The following is a 22508-nucleotide window of genomic DNA, read 5'->3' as shown; positions in this document are numbered from 1 at the left end:
AGGGTGATAAAGGGCTAGTACTCTATTTGTTCCATTCATTCACATCACACAGGGGGGGTCCTTACCTCACAACAGAACAACTCCCTCTTGGATCCTCGGGTGGTGGCCACTGGCCGCTTTTTGCGATGGGAGATTAACTCCACTGGAATCTGTAAAATACAAAACCACAGGAGACCGTGAGTGTTTATACATAGCACAGGTCAATGTATATAGACGCGTCCTCCATAGCACCCCACCAGCCACTTCATTGAGAAGGTTTTGCTTAGTCATATAGGAGCATTTATAAGAGTATATGATGTTTAGGAGCGTAGTGTGGAGCCACCAGTGTCCACAGAACAGGGGATAACAAGCTGTTTGAGAACAGACTTCTAGTGACCAAGGGAACGTGACCTTCTGTGACAGGTGCTGCGCCCCGCTACCCCTAGTGTTCTCATAGACAAGTCCCAGGACCTGAACCCCCATCAATCAGATTGTTATCTCCGGTGACTTCACAAGCCCCTTATCTTCTGTTCTATAGCACCTAGAAACATGCTGCTGGTGTCATTTTAAAGATAAGAATCACATCTTACACATCACACTTATGGCTTTTCGAGTCACAGAACCAGAGATACCGGCACCTCAATACATAGTTGAAAAGTCAAGCTGCAAATAATGATCCAGCTGCTAATATTTTATTTTTTTTCTAACTGCCTGTAGGTCCAGTTCTGTATCTCATAGAAACACAAATCTTGTGTGATCTGAAAGATGAGCTTCTTGAGAATGATGTGTTGTCCCTGACAGGCAGAAGTAATCAATCGCTGCACCATCCCCCAGCTGCTGTTTAGGATTCATTCAGCTCAGGTTGATTACTCCTGTCTGGACAGATCAGGAAACTCCGTGTAACAAGCAGGATGAAGGAATCCAGCTTTCCCAAGTTCCTGAATGTTATAAATTGTTTTTTGTTTTTTTTTCAGCAAAACCACTCAGCTCAGAGATTAAACAAGATATGTTTCTGCATCAGCATTCTCAAGGTATGTTTGGTTCTTAATGCATGCAAGTCAGTCCTTATACCTGTATATAACCACATACATATATACTGGGATTCCTCTTACTGCTTGGCTCCAGGAAGCCACAAAAATGATATATAAAAATTAACTTAAACCTTATAAGAAAACTAAAAAGCTACAAGCAGCTCCAGTACAATGACGTCTCCCTGTATCGCTCACTGAACCTATAGACAGCGGCTGTACATTCCCTACGCCCTGCAGCGCAATTACTATAGATTATGGAGAGCGGACAAGAACGGGCAAGCGCGAGGTATGAGCGGCTGCGAGGAGGAGACGCCGCTACAAGGCAGATCGTTCCACCTGTTTGGGAAGATGCGAGCTGGAAATCTGATCGATGCTAAAGGATTATGTGATCGATATGAACACTAAGGAGCCAGAAAAGCAATGGAAGATAAACCCGAGACGTCTCCGGCCTTGCGTTAGCGGCTGAGCCGGCGTGCACGGGAAGAGAACGTGCCCGGTACTGTCAAGTGTCAAAGCCTCCACCATCAGCCCAAAAGTGGGAAAAAAGGGATTGGATTTGTGAACATCTCAAACCTAGTACCCACCATGCACCATACATAAAATACAAAACCACGACCGTGAGTGTTTATACATAGCACAGGTCCATGTATATAGACGTGTCCTCCATAGCACCCCACCACCGACTTAGTTCAGAAGGTTTTGTTTAGTCATATAGGTGCATTTATAAGAGTATATGATGTTTAGGAGCGTAGTGTGGAGCCAAAGTATGGAGGTTCCTCTAACCAGTGTAGGGATCCACGGAACAGGGGGATAACAAGCTGTTCGAGAACAGACTTCTAGTGACCAAGGGAACGGTGACCTTCTGTGACACATAGGTGCTGCGCCCCGCTACCCCTAGTGTTCTCATAGACAAGTCCCAGGAGCTGAACCCCCATCAATCAGATTGTTATCACCGGTGACTTCACAAGCCCCTTATCGTCTGTTCTATAGCACCCAGAAACATGCTGCTGGTGTCATTTTAAAGATAAGAATCACATCTTACACATCACACTTGCGGCTTTTCGAGTTACAGAACCAGAGATACTGGCACCTCAATACATAGTTGAAAAGTCAAGCTGCAAATAATGATCCAGTTCCATTTAGGTTATGGATTTTGATTGCGCAACAAAAGAATGAAAATGGTAAAGAGTAACAAATGCAACACTGTAACTGTAACACTGCTCCATCTTATTGATATTAAAGGGGTGCTATGAAGTTACATATCGGAACAGTGCACCACGGGTCCTCCGCACCTACTCCATACGGCAGAACTTCAGAAGTCCCATAGAAGCCAATGATTCACAGAGACGACTTCTACAAGATTCTGGATCACCAGGAAGTCTGGACGTTGCGGAAGGTGGGGGGGGGGGGGGGGGGGGGGGGGGGTTTAGGCCCCAAATATTGAACATCGTGAAGAGACTCTGAGACACAAAGAATGGAGCCGGTCATCCAGATCCACAGAGTTTCCCAGTGTCGGACCCTTACTGATCTGATATTCAGAACCCATCTTAAAGGAGAACTCCACAATATCAATCAACCTGGAAAACCCCTTTAAGTAACCACCACACGGACCCAAGCGCCTTTACCTTGATTATCAAACACCAATGCCAAAAAATTATTTGCCCGGCTGATCTGATGGTTTAAAGCAACAATCCCAGTCCTCGAAAACCACTCTACAAGACAATTCTTTAAATATTTTTGCAATCTGAGGTAAAGCCTGATCTACGAGCAGAATAAATCAGGATTAAAAAAAAAAAAAAAAATTGGGATTTTCCGCAGGAACAGGTTTGGCCGTCTCACACATCAGCCGGCCGGATGATGGTGATGGGCAGGAGAACGCGCTGGAGATAAGACGAGTCATCCACCGACTGCGGGATACGAGCCGCACGAGTCATGAATGTAAAATAGTCTCCACACCAAAGGACAACCTGGAAAATTATCAAAAAAACACAGAGCCGCCCAATTTCAAAGGTGTGAAAACCTCGCAGGGGGCGAGAAATGGGGAGCAGTTTTGTAACAGTTTTAGAAACTTTTTTTCCCATAATCCGTGACGGAGAGCTGCTCCTCGGCTCGTCGTAGGAGACAATTATCCTGTCGCTGGCTGTGGAGAGGATTTCACTGCTGGACCCATGTGCCCCCTCTTATTTTATTTTTTTCTGGAATCTTCTTGCAAATAATCAGAGCTCGGGGGTGGGAATGAAGCTCGCTCTTCCATATCTGTGACTGCTCGGGAACACAGCCTGTGGTTAGAGACGGCGCCTCCGAGGAAAGAGGCATCTGCTGGAAGAAGAGCTCAACAGGGCTGCGAGTGTCTGCTCTACAGATACCAATGGGGGGGGGGGGGTGATGTCCGAAAGAGAAGCAAAAATTCACAATTTGTGTGCCGAATATATAGCATACTGCTTAGAAATTACAACCCAACGAGGAAGGGATGAGATGCGGCAACCGATAGAGGAGTCCTAGTACAAGGGAGGTCTACAAGGTCAAGACCAACAAAGGCAAAGACTCCAAAATAAATACTTATACTTAGGTTTTCAGATCACATACAAAGCCTTCAGATCACATGATGTCGCTTCCGTTGACAGAAGTCATTGGTGGTGAACTCAACCAGACAGAAGAATCAGACTTTAGGCTCTTGAGGTCCATGAAATAGTTTCTAAAGGACACGTCCATCAAGTTCAACCAAGGAAGGGAAGTAGAGTTGGGCAGACGCAACATTTGTGTTCGGTTTCCGCCTGGTAATGGTTAATTCGTAGGGGCGCCAATTTGCCGGATTAGCCCCCAATCCAGTAATGTGTCCGGGTCTTGTGACCAAACCCAAAACACAGATGTCGGGTCTGCCCATCTCTGGTCTTATGACCACCCAGCCAATGATCCTTCCAAGACATCCTCTAACAAGGACTCTACAAGATCTGAGAGCCAAGAACCAAATCTACGGTCCTCATACAACGTCATCTAGAGGTTGGTCAACAACATCATGAACCCAAATACCCCTCATACACACAGTTTTATCGACTAAATCTAAGCTATCGGGATAGAATTACACAATGAAAACAGAGGAGCCGGCAGACTTATCGCATCTCATCCGGGGTATAACAGGCGTTGTTGACAGGAGAAAGTATCGGTTCCGGTCGAGCAGCTCATCCCTCTCGGTCTATATGGAGTGGAGGAGTCTGAAGACGCAGAAGACAATTGACTCATCTGACTCCCTAAACTCTAGCAGTAACTTCTACATCCTCCCCCGATGCCTCCCCAGTAACCATCTACCATGGCATTGCTGGCAGACACCGTCACATCATAGCGGAGCCTGCCGTTCGTTAGCAGTCTCTTAGCGTCCTGTTGATTATACAGAATTCTGGAGACAGATCTTCTCTAAAGTGCCCCTAATTTGACTAAATTGCTAATTGCTTTAACGAGTTAAACTGAAAATGCTATAATTCTACTTCCCAGCTTTCGGCGTCGCGCCACTAGAAGGAAAGTTCAGAAACGGAAGTTAAGAAGTTTTTGGAAGAAGTTGGCCAAACCTAATGGAGGGGCGTCGTCCTCTCTCCCGATGCGATGCCTAGTCTGTCGGTTAATAGAGCAGAGGTCTCTCCCAAAGGGCAAAAGCACGGCACTAAAAGTCAACAACAGCCTAAGCCTGATCCTCCGTCATCTACCACAAAGAGACTTGGGTCAAGAGGAACCCAAAAACATCAGTTAGTTGGGTTCAGCCAAACATGTGTAAGGCTAGGACAGTGATGGTGAACCTTTTAGGGACCGAGTGCCGAAACTACAAGCAGAAGTCACATATTTTTCACAATGTGCCAAATTAAAGTAACTTACAGGTTTCAGATATATTAGCATCCTGAGGACACAAATACAGTCGAAAGAAGGAGTAATTTGGATTATTATTGTAGTTTCCCTCTAGGGTTCCCTTAAAGGAAACCTACCACTTGAAGTGGCAGGTATAAGGAAATACCGAGCACCAGCTCAGGGTATGTGCCCGCGGCTACATAGGAAGTGAAGGAGAGCCACGCACTGCAGGAAGAGGTCTTGAGTCCTGAATGGTGGCATTTGTGCTAGGTGATGGCCTGGGTGCCCAGAGGGCTCTGTGTGCCACCTCTGGTACCTGTGCCATAGGTTCGCCACCACTGGGCTAGGAAATTCAGGGAAATTCACACTTACAACTTTTGGTGCCCAACTACAGGATATACAGAGTTTCATTCACAGTAAAGCCAAGCCAGGACTAGCCAATTTCCGATGACAAGAAACACAGCTGACCTTAGTTAACACTTCTCCCTGAGCAGGAGACACTTCTCAATGACCTATGATGTACGTGGGTGCCCAAATAATTACACCATTAATAAGGGGTCACTATTGGAGGCGCCATAAAGGACTTCCAGATGCAGGTCCCACCATTAAGAACAAATAATTGATGAGTGCAGAGGTTATGAGCCAAACAACAGGAGCCCAACTTTGGAGACAAACATGTGTCCCAAAGTGGTGGCTTTATCGATGAGACTTTTAGAGCGTTATTCTATTAAATTTGCCAATTTCCCCAATAACAAAATGAGCACCAGCCTTCGGTGGGACAACGTCAACCACACACACTGCCAAGAACCCAAGCACCACTTGTGCCAAATTGTGAAGACGCCTCGGTTACAGCTTTAAATTCCAAGGTTGGCGTGTCATCCACCATGGACCCTACGCTCTGTCATGAGGCCACGCGGTGATGTTCTGCATCGCAACGAGCTCCACCCGCATGCACAGGGGTAAGGATATAATGAATTCAGTGCCATGAATAGTTAATCCGCTCAGCTGTCGTCTCCGTCTACAAGTCCGCCCCAGAGAAGAACATTTATCCCGCAGATGTGGCCGACTTGTAGAGTTCAAATAGAAGATGTATATAAGTGGACACTCGGCGTGGAGCGGCTCCGCTAGCGAGCCATTCATGTAAGCGCTCTGCACAAGTGGAATATCATTAGCCCGAGACTTGAACAAATTCCCCTTCAAGGAAACTCAAGTGAAAAGATTAAAAATAGAAATGAACAAATATTAGAATTCTGAAAAACAAAAAGGACGAGTAGATTGACCGACGTGGTACATCATAAAGAGCAGGAACGTGGCTGCAGCCCAGAACAGACGATACAGGAGAGAGCAGGAAACCACGTAGAGTCCACGTCTAGTCACACACGTGATACCTCCTGCATAAAGCCTAAAGACGGCACCGCTACACAAATCAATAGCACACATACAAATTAGAAACTCATCTCTTATCAGAAGAAAGTGCTTCCTTCTCCTCCTATCAGGCACTTTTCCTCCTCCCCCTCCCCCCAAAAAAAAAAAAAAGTCTGAAATGAGCGCTCTACAGCTCTAGCATTATAGACTGTAGCTCCCAAATCAATCAGTTTGTATAGAAGTCTATGAAGAGATGAGGGGGAAGATTGAGCAGGAGCTTAGAGAGAAAGCAGACACAGTCATAGGCTGCTGGAGATATTGTAACTTTCTATTTCACCCCAAGTGCTTTATTCACATAAGTTGAAGTCAGTTTTTCTCTATAATCTCATAATGACCCTACTGATGCTTCTATAAGACGTAAAGCATTAACACAGGCTTCTGAAATAATACAAAGTTGCTATCTCACCCCATGTGCTTTATTCCCATCACCGCAGGTCAGTACATCTCTACGTTCCATACAATCCTGCTGATACTTCTAAATGATATGAGTAGAAACACAGGCAGAGACAGAAGGAACTGGAGATACAAGTAAGCTTCTATATCACCCCAAGTGATTTATTCCCATCAGTACAGGTCCGTACTTCTCTCTAATGTCCCATATAAACCTTCTGAGAGAATAATAGAGCAGATTACCCTGTACTTTCTGTGTGCAGTGTATAGAGAACATCATAGATCCCAGCGTCCAGCTCCGAGACACCCGAGAGGTTCCAGAGAGGAAAACCTCCAAATAATGTAGAATGTAAGTTATATAATTTAGAAGACGCCCCTGTGCAGATTATCTGTTATGTCCTCTATGCTGCTACCTCTCTATAGTGGCCGAAAGACATAACTGCACTTATGGTGCTCGTGAAATTGAACTTGAGCTGTGGCCCCCGGGCCACCACCAAAGGCTCCTTGTCCAGAGGTGACACGGGGCCAGGTCATTAGCTAATCAATAATATATATTGTATAGTATACAGGCAGTCCCCGAGTTACATACAAGATAGGGTCTGGAGGTTTGTTCTTAAGTTGAATTTGTATGCAAGTCGAAACTGTATATTTTATCATTGAAGTTCTAAACAAATTTTTTTTTTTGCCCCAGTGACAATTGGGAGTTTCAAAATTTTTGGTGTAATTGGACCAAGAATTATCAATAAAGCTTCATTACAGACACCTTACAGCTGATCATTGCAGTCTGGGACTATAGTAACATCCAGAGAGGTCACCAGAGGTCACAGGGGGCAGAGGGGTCTGGCTGTAACTAGGGGTTATCTGTAAGTTGGGTGTCCTTAAGTAGGGGAGCGCCCGTATACCTCAGCTCACATTGGCCTCTGCTGTGCAGGAGTAACACAGACGTTATATAAATGTCATACTAGCACTCGTGAGAGCCTAAAATTATAAAAGGAGAAGGAAAAAAAAAAAAAAAAGAAAATAAAGAAAAAAAAAAAACTGACGTTTTTTGAGGCTTTATTTTAGAATTTTTAACAATACGCTGCGGGCGATGGAAATAATGATATGAATCATCCCGTCGTCGTTATAGTAACATCATGTCACCGCAATAATAATAAAAATATATAATAATGAGGCGACGCCGCAGTCATTACGGACGAGCTGAGGCGCGAACGTAACTCATCGACAGGATAACGTCAGGACAAATCACATCGGATTGACACAGAATAGCACCGGGTATTTACTACCTGTACAATCACAGCCAATCAGTAGATGTACCTGATCAGGTGACCATTCCTTAAAGGGGATGTCTCATAGAAGTAAATAGAGGGGTGGGCACCTGTGCTTCATTCATACAGAGAACCGAAAAGTTCCATGAAACAGCCGAGTGGGCGGGACATTAAAAAAGTTTCACAACTTCCAGGTGAGTTCATACATGTGCGCTGCGGTCCATCTAAGTTATAGCGCCTGATGGGACCATGTGTATTCAGGAGCGTTATACTTGCACTCTTTCCTTTGGTTAATGTGCATCACTATTTGCCAAGTCTCCATGATGGGGCATTGCTGCAGTGTAAAGCATGGAAGAGGCTCTGATCGAGCCGTCCGAGCCCCTGGGAGGGGCAAAAAGTGGACTAAGATTTTTTGCTCTTTTCCATAGGTAGCAGCAGCAGTGCCCGTGTGCTGCTCACAGGCCTAAAGGACCCCGCTGCCCTGGTTGTAGGGACCATCCATGGCCATAACCTGGCACCACAGCTCCCTGTATCACCACTGCATCTGCTGGGGATATTTTGGCCACTATTTCCAGATTTGTTTTTGAATTTTAACAAAACATTTGAGCAGGAAAAAAAAAAAAAAAACAAGATTTTAGGAAACATCTGGTTCACGCTGCGATGAGCACAGACAAAACACTGATAAAAAAAACAAAAATCACAAAAAAAAAAAAAACTGTCTGCGTTGAGGGGGTGCAGGTCCATGAACAGGGATCCAGGGGGGCAATGATCTCACACAGGACTGGGGAGGTGAACCCGAAGTCCCCCCATTATCCCAATCACTCTACCAGCAATAAGGAACTTATTAACCCCCCCCCCCCATCCCTAACTCAATAGCCAAATCATAGACTCCTGAAATGAAGGAGCTGGACACTCCTTGTACTTGTCTACACGGCGAGTCATGTAAAGGACAAGAATGCAGGGGATTGCTTAAAGTCCAGCTATCAGCATGTAGCCCCTTAGCGAGCATTTGGCCTTGGAGGCTATAACTGGTAGCATAGACGTCAGCAGGACGCGGGCGGATCGCTCTCTAGAAGGTGGCCCAGCATAGACGTCAGCAGGACGCGGGCGGATCGCTCTCTAGAAGGTGGCCCAGCATAGACGTCAGCAGGACGCGGGCGGATCGCTCTCTAGAAGGTGGCCCAGCATAGACGTCAGCAGGACGCGGGCGGATCGCTCTCTAGAAGGTGGCCCAGCATAGACGTCAGCAGGACGCGGCCGGATCGCTCTCTAGAAGGTGGCCCAGCATAGACGTCAGCAGGACGCGGCCGGATCGCTCTCTAGAAGGTGGCCCAGCATAGACGTCAGCAGGACGCGGCCGGATCGCTCTCTAGAAGGTGGCCGAGCATAGACGTCAGCAGGACGCGGCCGGATCGCTCTCTAGAAGGTGGCCCAGCATAGACGTCAGCAGGACGCGGCCGGATCGCTCTCTAGAAGGTGGCCCAGCATAGACGTCAGCAGGACGCGGCCGGATCGCTCTCTAGAAGGTGGCCCAGCATAGACGTCAGCAGGACGCGGCCGGATCGCTCTCTAGAAGGTGGACCAGCATAGACGTCAGCAGGACGGCCGGATCGCTCTCTAGAAGGTGGACCAGCATAGACGTCAGCAGGACGGCCGGATCGCTCTCTAGAAGGTGGACCAGCATAGATGTCAGCAGGACGGCCGGATCGCTCTCTAGAAGGTGGACCATCAATTCCGCAATCAACTGGCATACCTGGGCCCAAAATGGTTACAAGCATCTCCACCATGTATGTGTCAAGGAGACTGGTGCATAATGACATCGCCAGCATAGATGGGAGTATAACTGGGACCCAGTACCACCTGGAAATGTCTGACCTGCACAGGGACGGGTTTTAGAGAATTTTTAGGCTGGTTTTCTAAGCCTAGCATGGACACAGGAAAATCTAGTTGATTTGCCCATCTGTGCGCCACAAAATTCTTCTGAAACGAAAGGTGTGAATGCAGCCTGAAGCTCTCCCCTGGTCACGCTGGGGTTAAGAGCGCAGACATTGCGGTTGTATAATGAGTGGATTATAAAGTGATGATGGACTGTCAGGGGGCAGACGGGACGAGGTCTCTTCAATAATAACGTGATTTGCGGCGTGTAGGGAGGGGTGACCTCATCTGATTACACATCTGATACTGACGCACTCTATTCGATTTTCCTGGATATCGAGCACTTAACGCCTGAAGCCGATCCCACCAGCCGCGTCTTATCCCAATTATCACCATTTCTCAGAACCGCTGAAGTCTGTGGGTTTTTGCCTTGCAATATGGTGACGAGTCAGAAATGCTAAACTGAATAAACCAGGGCGGAGCCAAATTTAGGATTTGGCGGAGACCACATTGGAGCTTTTACTTTATGTACACAGTGACTGCACCAGCAGCAGAATAGTGAGTGCAGCTCTGGAGTATAATACAGGATGTAACTCAGGATCAGTACAGGATAAGTAATGTCATGTATGTACACAGTGACTGCACCAGCAGCAGAATAGTGAGTGCAGCTCTGGTGTATAATACAGGATGTAACTCAGGATCAGTACAGGATAAGTAATGTCATGTATGTACACAGTGACTGCACCAGCAGCAGAATAGTGAGTGCAGCTCTGGGATATAATACGGGATGTAACTCAGGATCAGTACAGGATAAGTAATGTCATGTATGTACACAGTGACTGCACCAGCAGAATAGTGAGTGCAGCTCTGGAGTATAATACAGGATGTAACTCAGGATCAGTACAGGATAAGTAATGTCATGTATGTACACAGTGACTGCACCAGCAGCAGAATAGTGAGTGCAGCTCTGGTGTATAATACAGGATGTAACTCAGGATCAGTACAGGATAAGTAATGTCATGTATGTACACAGTGACTGCACCAGCAGAATAGTGAGTGCAGCTCTGGAGTATAATACAGGCGGTCCCCTACTTAAGGACACCCGACTTACAGACAACCCATAGTTACAGACGGACCCCTCTGCCCACTGTGACCTCTGGTGAAGCTCTCTGGATGCTTTAAAATAGTCCCAGATTGCAATAATCAGCTTAAAATTGTCTGCAATGAAGCTTTATTGATAATTCTTGGTCCTATTACAGCAAAAAAATTTGAAACTCCAATTGTCACTGGGGCAAAAAAAAAAATTGTCGGGAACTACAATGATAAAATATACAGTTTCGACTTACATACAAATTCAACTTAAGAACAAACCTACAGTCCCTATCTTGTATGTAACCCGGGGACTGCCTGTACAGGATGTAACTCAGGATCAGTACAGGATAAGTAATGTCATGTATATACACAGTGACTGCACCAGCAGCAGAATAGTGAGTGCAGCTCTGGGGTATAATACAGGATGTAACTCAGGATCAGTACAGGATAAGTAATGTCATGTATGTACACAGTGACTGCACCAGCAGCAGAATAGTGAGTGCAGCTCTGGGGTATAATACAGGATGTAACTCAGGATCAGTACAGGATAAGTAATGTCATGTATGTACACAGTGACTGCACCAGCAGCAGAATAGTGAGTGCAGCTCTGGGGTATAATACAGGATGTAACTCAGGATCATCCTTTTCTGCTTTCATGCAGTGAGAGGAACTTTGCTCTCATTAAATGGTTTTGGAGTCCACAAAAAACAAACCACTATTTAGTTTTTGATGCTTGTGGGCAAAAATTAAAAAAATAAAAACTGGGACTTGTATAACAGCTCTGAGTGAAGTTGCAGTCCTGGGGTGTAAGATACATTTGTTATGGATCCCACCAGGCGGTTAGTAGACATGGGCCTGGGTGTAAAGCGACCAATGACCGCACTAAGAGTAAAAGTAACAGGAAATGAACCAAACTGCGAATCACAAGAGCCGAGAGCGACCACTGGGGTAATCACAGGAAGACGTCTCACCACTCACATCCTGCACGGCACCTGTGCTATACTGTGCAGAAGATACAAAGAAGGTAAAAATACAGAATAGGGGTTTAACCTCCTCCTCCCCCAAAAAAAGAAAGCTAATAAAGGTTAAAGAACAGAGTATTGCGCCCCCAAAGATAGTGTTACTACAATCCTAGTTTTTAAGTGCCCTTCTATCTTAGGGGCTCAGCCAATGGGACACAGCACCGGGAATGTGTTCCGCTCCTTCCCCTCTGAGCCGCACTGCGCCCCTACAGCAACCTGGCACCACGTGTGGGATATTACTGGATTCAAGAGAAACTGCTGAGGGGTGCATTTACTTCTTCAACCTCTTCCAAAAATAAAAATTAAGGGGCCAAAGCAAGGTTTTTTTGGAAAAAAGATTTTTCACTCGCTTGTGCCAATGTTAAAACATCTAAAAAGCTCAATAGAGACATTGATACAGTCTCTGGGTGGTGCAGTTTCCACAATAGGATCATTTATATGGGGGGGGGATAATAAATAATAATTCTTTTATTTATATAGTGCACACAGATTACGCGGCGCTGCACAAAATTTACCAAAATGATCCCAGCTCCCATTAGGCTCACAATTGAATCAACTTAACAGTATGTTTTTGGAGTGTGGGAGGAAACCGGAGGACCCAGAGGAAACCCATGCAAACACAGAGAGAACATAGTAACTCTTTGCAGATGTTGACCTGGATGGAACTTGAACCCAGGACTTCAGTGCTGCACGGCTGTAGCGCTAACCACCGAGCCACCGTGCAGCAAGGCTGTAGCGCTAACCGCTGAGCCACCCATTCTAATCACCGAGATCACCGTTCTTGTACCTCAAACTTCAAATTCACTGCATAGGTGTGATGTCACCTGAAAACAACGTCATCACAATCCGCCCGCTATAAGCTCATGGCTCCTTCCGTTCTGCTGTGGCCCCTTAAGTAGTTTACGTCGACATGTGGGGTATTGCCCGAAAAGAAACTGCACAACAAAATCTAAGATGTGTCTTCTCATTTAATCCTGGATGAACGGGTACATTTTAGGTGTAAATAATCATTTCATGGCCAAAATTTTTGAATTCCAAACAAAACCTCCATTTTTATTTAATTCTTATGAGATGCTTAAAGGGTTAACAAAGCAAAACAAAGGCTGTGCGAGGGGGGGGGGGCAGTTCTAAAAGTGGAAATTTCGAATAAAGAGAACTTTGAAAACCCCTTACAAATATGAATCGTCCATTAAAATTATCGAAACTGAAATTTACTTAAAAATTTAGAAAACCGCTGATCGAACTGTAAACGTCCTAATAAAATAACATAAAAGTGACGTCCACATGCAGCAGACGCGGGGTTAATGTTGGCTTACAGCCAATTTGGGTGGTGAGACTAACAGGACGATGAGCAGAACATTTAGAAATCTGAAAATCAAAGTTTCAAAGTTTTCACCAAATTAAACATTTTTTTTCTTTTTTATAAACAAGTGCAAAAGAATTCACCTAAAATCAATCATTAATGTGAACAACAACACAAAAACCTGTATCCTAAAGGGTGGAAATGAGCTTCAAGGGGTTAAAGCAAAGAAGCTACAGGTAGACACGTGCTCCCCACCAATCACATGATGTCCCAGAGGTCATACAGGGGACAACCCCTTTAAGAGGTGATGAGTAGATGGATGTACCACGTCACTGGGGTCTCATCAGAGGAGATAATTGGGGTCCTCTCATTTGGGGTGAGTCCGCTGCCCCCTGCCCTAATGTATGTGGGAGATCAGTCTCCGGGTGTGAAGAAGAAGAATGATCCATTCAATGACAGCAAGCATTAACTAGAGAGACGAGAGCAGTTGTGAGGTGCTGATGCTCTAGATACCACATCACCGTTGGGCCCCCAGGTTGGTCTCTGGTGTGTACTGGAAATAAGCCCTGGGCACCCATGTGTGGCACAGCCTGGGCAGGGTGTCAGCTGAGGGTGACGTGGAGAAATAGAGGGTGGTCTGTATCATAGGATGGTGGACGGGCGCACGTGTGGTCATTATACAGGGACGGCGATCATGTGATCAAAGCAAGGGGCAGTGCACAATTAAGGGCTACAGGACTATCGGGCAGCACCAGCCAAGGGGCCACCTATACCAGCGGGCAGCACCAGCCAAGGGGCCACCTATACCGCCGGGCAGCACCAGCCAAGGGGCCACCTATACCGCCGGGCAGCACCAGCCAAGGGGCCACCTATACCGCCGGGCAGCACCAGCCAAGGGGCCACCTATACCAGCGGGCAGCACCAGCCAAGGGGCCACCTATACCAGCGGGCAGCACCAGCCAAGGGGCCACCTATACCAGCGGGCAGCACCAGCCAAGGGGCCACCTATACCAGCGGGCAGCACCAGCCAAGGGGCCACCTATACCGCCGGGCAGCACCAGCCAAGGGGCCACCTATACCGCCGGGCAGCACCAGCCAAGGGGCCACCTATACCGCCGGGCAGCACCAGCCAAGGGGCCACCTATACCGCCGGGCAAGCACCAGCCAAGGGGCCACCTATACCAGCGGGGAGCACCAGCCAAGGGGCCACCTATACCACCGGGCAAGCACCAGACAATGGGCCACCTATACCAGCGGGCAGCACCAGCCAAGGGGCCACCTATACCACCGGGCAAGCACCAGCCAAGGGGCCACCTATACTAGCGGGCAACACCAGGCAAGGGGCCACCTATGCCACCGGGCAGCACCAGGCAAGGGGCCACCTATACCACCGGGCAGCACCAGCCAAGGGGCCACCTATACCACCGGGCAGCACCAGCCAAGGGGCCACCTATACCGCCGGGCAGCACCAGCCAAGGGGCCACCTATACCGCCGGGCAAGCACCAGCCAAGGGGCCACCTATACCAGCGGGGAGCACCAGCCAAGGGGCCACCTATACCACCCGGCAGCACCAGGCAAGGGGCCACCTATACCACCCGGCAGCACCAGGCAATGGGCCACCTATACCACCGGGCAGGAAATGCAGCCAAGATGTGATGAGTCCCCTCTATGGGAGTTGCACGACTATGGTGCCAGGTCAATCAAGGGCCCCGTGACTAGAGGGAAGCGCCAACTGCCAGTCACATGACATCTGCACTTACCTAGGGCTAGGTGTCTGTAGGGAATTACTAGCTGGTGGTGATTTGTATACTGGACAGTGACATCCCAGAGATCATGTGACCGGTGTGCGACCAATTAGAGGGCAGCGCCAAGCGTGAGTTACATGAGTACCCTTCGGCACCAAAAAGGAGCCACATAACTCAGACAACAGTGACTGGTGCAATCACCACACATCACCGAGTGGTGCGGAGGGAGCAGACATGTGGGCACCACATCCTCCCTGCACCCACTGATGCGGGCAACACCCCACTGCAAGGAAGTGAGGTCCAGTAGATGACACAGCTACCCCCTCCCCCCCAGGAAGAGGGCTGTACCATCACACAGCTGCCCCCCTCCCTCCCCAGGAAGAGGGCTGTACCATCACACAGCTGCCCCCCCCCTCCCTCCCCAGGAAGAGGGCTGGACCATCACACAGCTGCCCCCCTCCCTCCCTCCCTCCCCAGGAAGAGGGCTGGACCATCACACAGCTGCCCCCCTCCCTCCCTCCCCAGGAAGAGGGCTGGACCATCACACAGCTGCCCCCCCCTCCCTCCCCAGGAAGAGGGCTGGACCATCACACAGCTGCCCCCCCCTCCCTCCCCAGGAAGAGGGCTGGACCATCACACAGCTGCCCCCCCTCCCTCCCCAGGAAGAGGGCTGGACCATCACACAGCTGCCCCCCCCTCCCTCCCCAGGAAGAGGGCTGGACCATCACACAGCTGCCCCCCCCTCCCTCCCCAGGAAGAGGGCTGGACCATCACACAGCTGCCCCCCTCCCTCCCTCCCCAGGAAGAGGGCTGGACCATCACACAGCTGCCCCCCTCCCTCCCTCCCCAGGAAGAGGGCTGGACCATCACACAGCTGCCCCCCCAGGAGGAGGGCTGGACCATCACACAGCTGCCCCCCCAGGAGGAGGGCTGGACCATCACACAGCTGCCCCCCCAGGAGGAGGGCTGGACCATCACACAGCTGCCCCCCCAGGAGGAGGGCTGGACCATCACACAGCTGCCCCCCCAGGAGGAGGGCTGGACCATCACACAGCTGCCCCCCAGGAGGAGGGCTGGACCATCACACAGCTGCCCCCCAGGAGGAGGGCTGGACCATCACACAACTGCCCCCCCAGGAGGAGGGCTGGACCATCACACAACTGCCCCCCCAGGAGGAGGGCTGGACCATCACACAACTGCCCCCCCAGGAGGAGGGCTGGACCATCACACAACTGCCCCCCCCAGGAGGAGGGCTGGACCATCACACAGCTGCCCCCCCAGGAGGAGGGCTGGACCATCACACAACTGCCCCCCCAGGAGGAGAGCTGGACCATCACATTGATACCCCCAGGAGGAGGGCTGGACCATCACACAACTGCCCCCCCAGGAGGAGGGCTGGACCATCACATTGATACCCCCCAGGAGGAGGGCTGGACCATCACATTGATACCCCCCCCAGGAGGAGGGCTGGACCATCACATTGATACCCCCCAGGAGGAGGGCTGGACCATCACATTGATACCCCCCCAGGAGGAGGGCTGGACCATCACATTGATACCCCCCCAGGAGGAGGGCTGGACCATCACATTGATACCCCCCCAGGAGGAGGGCTGGACCATCACACAGATACCCCCAGGAGGAGGGCTGGACCATCACACAGATACCCCCAGGAGGGCAATGCATGGCATGGGGCACAGAGCACATGGCTGCAGTTACTCCCCCACCCTCTGATCACATGACCCAGGGCGGACGCGACCACCTCTCACCGCCACGGGGGGAGGTAACAGGCCGCAACGTGTGTAGAGCAGAATTACAGGAGCCATCAGTGCGGGGCCGCACTCTGGGCCTTGTACTTCCAGTACAGGGTGAGGTAGAGACTCCCGGTGTACACCCGGGGCCCAGGCCGCGCCGCCAGCCTCCAGGCCGGAGCCGCACCACAGGAGGCCTCCACCACACACAGGCCGCGCTCTCCGCTCCCAGAGACGGGGCGGGCGGGGCCGGGATCACCGGGTAACAGGGCGCGGTGTCTGCTCACCCGCAACGGGCGTCTGAGGTGACCCTACCTGGCGGCGGGAGCGCGGGATGACCGGACTGCGGGACGAGGGGGCGGAGCCGGGGAGGGTCACGTGAGGCGCAGCTGGTTCCTTGTCACGTGATGTACGCGCACGGCGTCGTGACGTTGGAGCGCGCTCTCCTTCACGCCCCGCCCTCCCCGGAGCCGCAGTCCTGAGGCGGCCCCGCCCCTCCCCTAGAAGATGCGCGGCTCAGCGCATGGGGCGGACCTGGGGGCGTGTATAGGGCGGAGTCCCGGCTGCATGTAAACCACCTGCAGCCGCTGCTGCCTGATCCCCTGCCCCGGGCTGGACTCTGCGCCAGGACACTGCCGCACAGCTATAGGCCGCGTACACATGTGGCGTCTAATGTCACCAGGTTATCACAGCGTGAACACCGGAGGAGCCTCGGTGCTGGGGGGTGAATGAGGGATAGAGTATGAGCTCCATGGATGTGCCGGGACCAAAGACAGAACCTGCCAGGAGGTCACACGTCTCCTCAATAGTGATGGGGGACAGAGACGCTGCACCCCGATATTTACATCATCCCCGGAGACATGGAATACACTTAGTGGTTACAGTATCTGATGGGCGCACAGCTTAGTGGTTACAGTATCTGATGGGCGCACAGCTTAGTGGTTACAGTGTCTGATGGGCGCACAGCTTAGTGGTTACAGTGTCTGATGGGCGCACAGCTTAGTGGTTACAGTATCTGATGGGCGCACAGCTTAGTGGTTACATTATCTGATGGGCACACATCTTAGTGGTTACAGTGTCTGATGGGCGCACAGCTTAGTGGTTACAGTGTCTGATGGGCGCACAGCTTAGTGGTTACAGTGTCTGATGGGCGCACAGCTTAGTGGTTACAGTGTCTGATGGGCGCACAGCTTAGTGGTTACAGTGTCTGATGGGCGCACAGCTTAGTGGTTACTGTGTGTGATGGGCGCACAGCTTAGTGGTTACTGTGTGTGATGGGCGCACAGCTTAGTGGTTACAGTATCTGATGGGCGCACAGCTTAGTGGTTACAGTGTCTGATGGGCGCACAGCTTAGTGGTTACAGTATCTGATGGGCGCACAGCTTAGTGGTTACATTATCTGATGGGCACACATCTTAGTGGTTACAGTGTCTGATGGGCACACATCTTAGTGGTTACAGTGTCTGATGGGCGCACAGCTTAGTGGTTACAGTGTCTGATGGGCGCACAGCTTAGTGGTTACAGTGTCTGATGGGCGCACAGCTTAGTGGTTACAGTGTCTGATGGGCGCACAGCTTAGTGGTTACTGTGTGTGATGGGCGCACAGCTTAGTGGTTACACTGTCTGATGGGCGCACAGCTTAGTGGTTACACTGTCTGATGGGCGCACAGCTTAGTGGCTACAGTATCTGATGGGCGCACAGCTTAGTGGTTACAGTGTCTGATGGGCGCACAGCTTGGGGCACGTTCACACGTTGCGTTTTGACCTGCATTTTCATTGTGTTTACAATGCGTTTTTTAAACGGAATTGTTAACAATGATGTAATTAGGCAAATCACCTCTCCTCAGCTGTTGTAATGTGTTTGAAACGCAATGAAACCGCAGGTCAAAACGCAGCGTGTGAACGCTCCCTTAGTGGTTACAGGGACAGCGGGTTCACTCTTAGTTTTTTGCTCTCTGCCTCTATATTGGCAGAAAAAAAACTGAAATGTAGATATTTTTGCTAATTTATTAAACATGAAAAACTGAAATATAAGATTAAAACTTTGTCTTTATTGTGGACACGTTCCATTCCAAAAGGTTAAAAACCACTTCTGTTATATCAATAGCTACAGGGTAGTAGTTACAGCCTGGCTCAGCCGGCGCATTTCTTGTGTCATCCGACACTGTAACTCATGGCCTTGCCGGGCTGTAGCTATTCACATGACATAAGCAGTTTTTTACCTTTTGGAATGGGGCATGTGTCCACAATAAGGACAAAGGGGCTTATTTACTAAGGGATGCAGATTGCACTTTCGTCGGCCCGTTCATGGTTTTCTGGATTTGTGCAGTTTTGAAAGGTATTTAACTAGTTTGCGCTGGGACTGTGTTGTATGCGATCCGATTTGTGGCGCGGCTGCGCTGCTTTCATGCGACAGAAATCGGGTCGGGCCATTGGACGATTGATCCCATCCGGAATGAGCGCAGGATTTGATTCAAATTGTGTCGCAAGACCATGCACTTACATGCACCAGGAAGAAGAAGGTGAACTCCGGGGACCTGAGCGGGGAAGTGACACATGCAGGATATCGGGCGCAGGATCTTAGTGACTCCCCGCACAGCACATTATACACGGACAATGCACTTACATGCACCAGGAAGAAGAAGGTGAACTCCAGGGACCTGAGCGGGGAAGTGACACATGCAGGATATCGGGCGCAGGATCTTAGTGACTCCCCGCACAGCACATTATACACGGACAATGCACTTACATGCACCAGGAAGAAGAAGGTGAACTCCTGAGAACTGAGCAGGGAAGTGACACATGCAGGATATCGGGCGCACGATCTTAGTGACTCCCCGCACAGCGCATTATACACGGACAATGCACTTACATGCACCAGGAAGAAGAAGGTGAACTCCAGGGACCTGAGCGGGGAAGCGACACATGCAGGATATCGGGCGCAGGATCTTAGTGACTCCCGCACAGCGCATTATACACGGACAATGCACTTACATGCACCAGGAAGAAGAAGGTGAACTCCAGGGACCTGAGCGGGGAAGCGACACATGCAGGATATCGGGCGCAGGATCTTAGTGAATCACGGCACTACACACGGACAATGCACTTTCGGTGAACTCCTCCGGACGAGTAAGTAAATGTGCCCCATTCTGTGTAATGGGCACACACTTAAGTTCTAACTCATAGGCACGCAACTTAATGGTTACAAACCCCTGTTGGGCACACAGCTTAGCAGGCCAAAATGTTTGGTCCTAAGAGCTTACGTCCTGTGCTCCACCACTTAGAAGGATGAAGCATCCAGCACTGTTCGGATGCGTTCACGTGTGGCAGTGCATTATAAAATGCATCACAACAGCTGAGACGAGGAGATTTGCCCGATTACAGTGTGCCACCACCCTTTCCCGCTGCCTCCGTGTCAGTCTCATGGCCCCTCTCTCTCCCCCGCACCGGGCAGTGACATATAACAGACACAGTCCCTGTGATTACTTATCTATTATAACACGACTGATACATTGTCCATATTATGGGAACTCTACAAAGTTGCACGACACCTCCAGCTCTGCTGCGCGCGCTCGGCTCTGCAGGCTCCCACACGGCGGCAGCGGCTTCTATTGGTTGTTTGTATTATTATTTCTCCCAGTGTATAATTTAAGCTTTTGTGAACGCCGCTCCCAGGAGCCGCACGGTTCACCGATCTCATTAGTATTCATTAAATATTGAAATTTGCGTTCTCGCCTTTTGTACTTTGCAGTCCGGGACTCTGAGCGCCGCGCAGGTGAGAGATTCACACCAGACTTAAAGGGAAGGATGACCAGAAATAGGAACGTGCGGTAATGGAGACCCAGTGCTACTTAACCCTCGATCTGTATGACATACAACTAAGCTGAAGCCTAAGAAAGTTGTGTACCACCCAGCTTTCCTAGGCTGGGCTGCTGGAGATAGTAGTAAGTTTCTATCTCACCCCAAGTGCCTTGTTCCCATCAGTATTTCTCAGTAATGACCTATATCACCCTGCGGACACTTCTGAGTGATAGGGGAGAGGCACAGACAGAGGCTGCGGGAGATAATAGTAAGTTTCTATCTCACCCAAAGTGCTTTATTCCTAATAGTAAAGGTCAGTGCTTCTCTATAGTGTCTTATAAGGCTGCTGATGTTTTTTCAGTGAGAGAGAAGAGATATAGGCACAGACTGAGGCTGCTGGCGATATTAGGAAGTTTCTTTCTCACCCCAAGTGATTTATTCCCAGCAGTACAAGTCAACACTTCCCTTTAATGTCATATCCTGTACTTCTGAGTAGGGTCGGGATGTAATATCACTCCTTACGGAGATTTTGTCAGTTAATGCCGCTTTGTAGGCGTGTGGAGACTTATAGCCATTGATGCTCCTTTGGGGGATTCTGGGAGATATCATTTCCTGGAAAATAAAATGTATTTGCATAAGGAAAGCCACGCCTCTATTAGCTATATTGTAAGGCAGCCCCCTTACCATCATGCATGACATTCCTTATCCCATCCTGGAAAACTGCGGCCTTAATTGGCAAAGTCTCCGTAAGGAGAGCTCATACTTGCTGACATGTCAATGGCCTCTCAGTCAGCCAAACAAGTTCCCTACACTGTACTGAAGAGATGCAACCACATGGAAACAGCACTGTCTGCAGGTGGGAATCTGTTCCTTCTAGTGATGGAATTACGGCTCTTCTTAGTGAGCTGGCTGCTCTTCATGGAGAGCAGGGTAAGGTCAGTCACAGCCACCACGGAGAGCAGGCTAAGGTCAGTCACAGCCACCACGGAGAGCAGGCTAAGGTCAGTCACAGCCACCACGGAGAGCAGGCTAAGGTCAGTCACAGCCACCACGGAGAGCAGGCTAAGGTCAGTCACAGCCACCACGGAGAGCAGGCTAAGGTCAGTCACAGCCACCACGGAGAGCAGGGTAAGGTCAGTCACCGCCACCACGGAGAGCAGGGTAAGGTCAGTCACCGCCACCACGGAGAGCAGGGTAAGGTCAGTCACCGCCACCACGGAGAGCAGGGTAAGGTCAGTCACCGCCACCACGGAGAGCAGGGTAAGGTCAGTCACCGCCACCACGGAGAGCAGGGTGAGGTCAGTCACAGCCACTACGGAGAGCAGGGTAAGGTCAGTCACAGCCGCTACGGAGAGCAGGGTAAGGTCAGTCACAGCCGCCACGGAGAGCAGGGTAAGGTCAGTCACAGCCACCACGGAGAGCAGGGTAAGGTCAGTCACAGCCACCACGGAGAGCAGGGTAAGGGCAGTCACAGCCACCACGGAGAGCAGGGTAAGGGCAGTCACAGCCACCACGGAGAGCAGGGTAAGCTCAGTCACAGCCACCACGGAGAGCAGGGTAAGGGCAGTCACAGCCACCACGGAGAGCAGGGTAAGGTCAGGGGCACTGGTTGGTGCAGTTATGGGAGCTGAGTGAGTAAACAAAATTTTCCTGTCTGGTCCACCCCCCTTTTAATAACATTCAGCCACTTAGGTTGTGAATCCCCCTTTTCAGCTACGATGTAATCACTTAATATCAGGGTTGAGGTTACTCAGAGGTCTCCTCTTGTTCACTGGTCTCTAGTTGTGGCTATGGAAATGTTTTTTTTAAGGGGCAGCTGTTGGGAGTTGTAGTTCTGTAACATGCTGTCTGTTATGAGGGGGCTTCAGACTGTAAACAGGCTGGATGTGCCAGAACATGAAGAGTTAACAGGCTGCGCGCCCTAATTATAATTCCCTGCCTGTCATATCATGAAGGCGACGCAGTCACTGAGCACTAAAAACGGCGAAAATGAG

The 22508-nt window shown here is 49.9% G+C and overlaps 1 protein-coding gene across 5 annotated transcripts in view; it reads right to left on the bottom strand.

Annotated features, from left to right (window-relative positions):
* Positions 1-17164, bottom strand: part of TSNARE1 (t-SNARE domain containing 1) — a 209500-nt gene extending 192336 nt beyond the window's left edge. For 4 of the 5 annotated variants that reach the window (XR_011855647.1, XM_072151091.1, XM_072151086.1 and 1 more), the window contains exons 1-2: positions 17029-17164; positions 66-149 (exon numbers count right to left, since the gene is read on the bottom strand). The gene's annotated coding sequence lies outside the window, so the exon portion shown is untranslated. Of the gene's footprint in view, positions 1-65; positions 150-17000 lie in introns of all 5 variants that reach the window. The other variant, XM_072151087.1, reaches the window with a different exon arrangement.
* Positions 17165-22508: the final 5344 nt, after the last annotated feature.

The sequence above is a fragment of the Engystomops pustulosus genome, chromosome 5 (assembly GCF_040894005.1).
Source record: "Engystomops pustulosus chromosome 5, aEngPut4.maternal, whole genome shotgun sequence".
In the NCBI taxonomy this organism is placed as follows: Eukaryota; Metazoa; Chordata; class Amphibia; order Anura; family Leptodactylidae; genus Engystomops; species Engystomops pustulosus.
The sequence above is the reverse complement of the archived record's forward strand: the minus strand, read 5'-3'. Positions and strand labels throughout refer to the sequence as shown.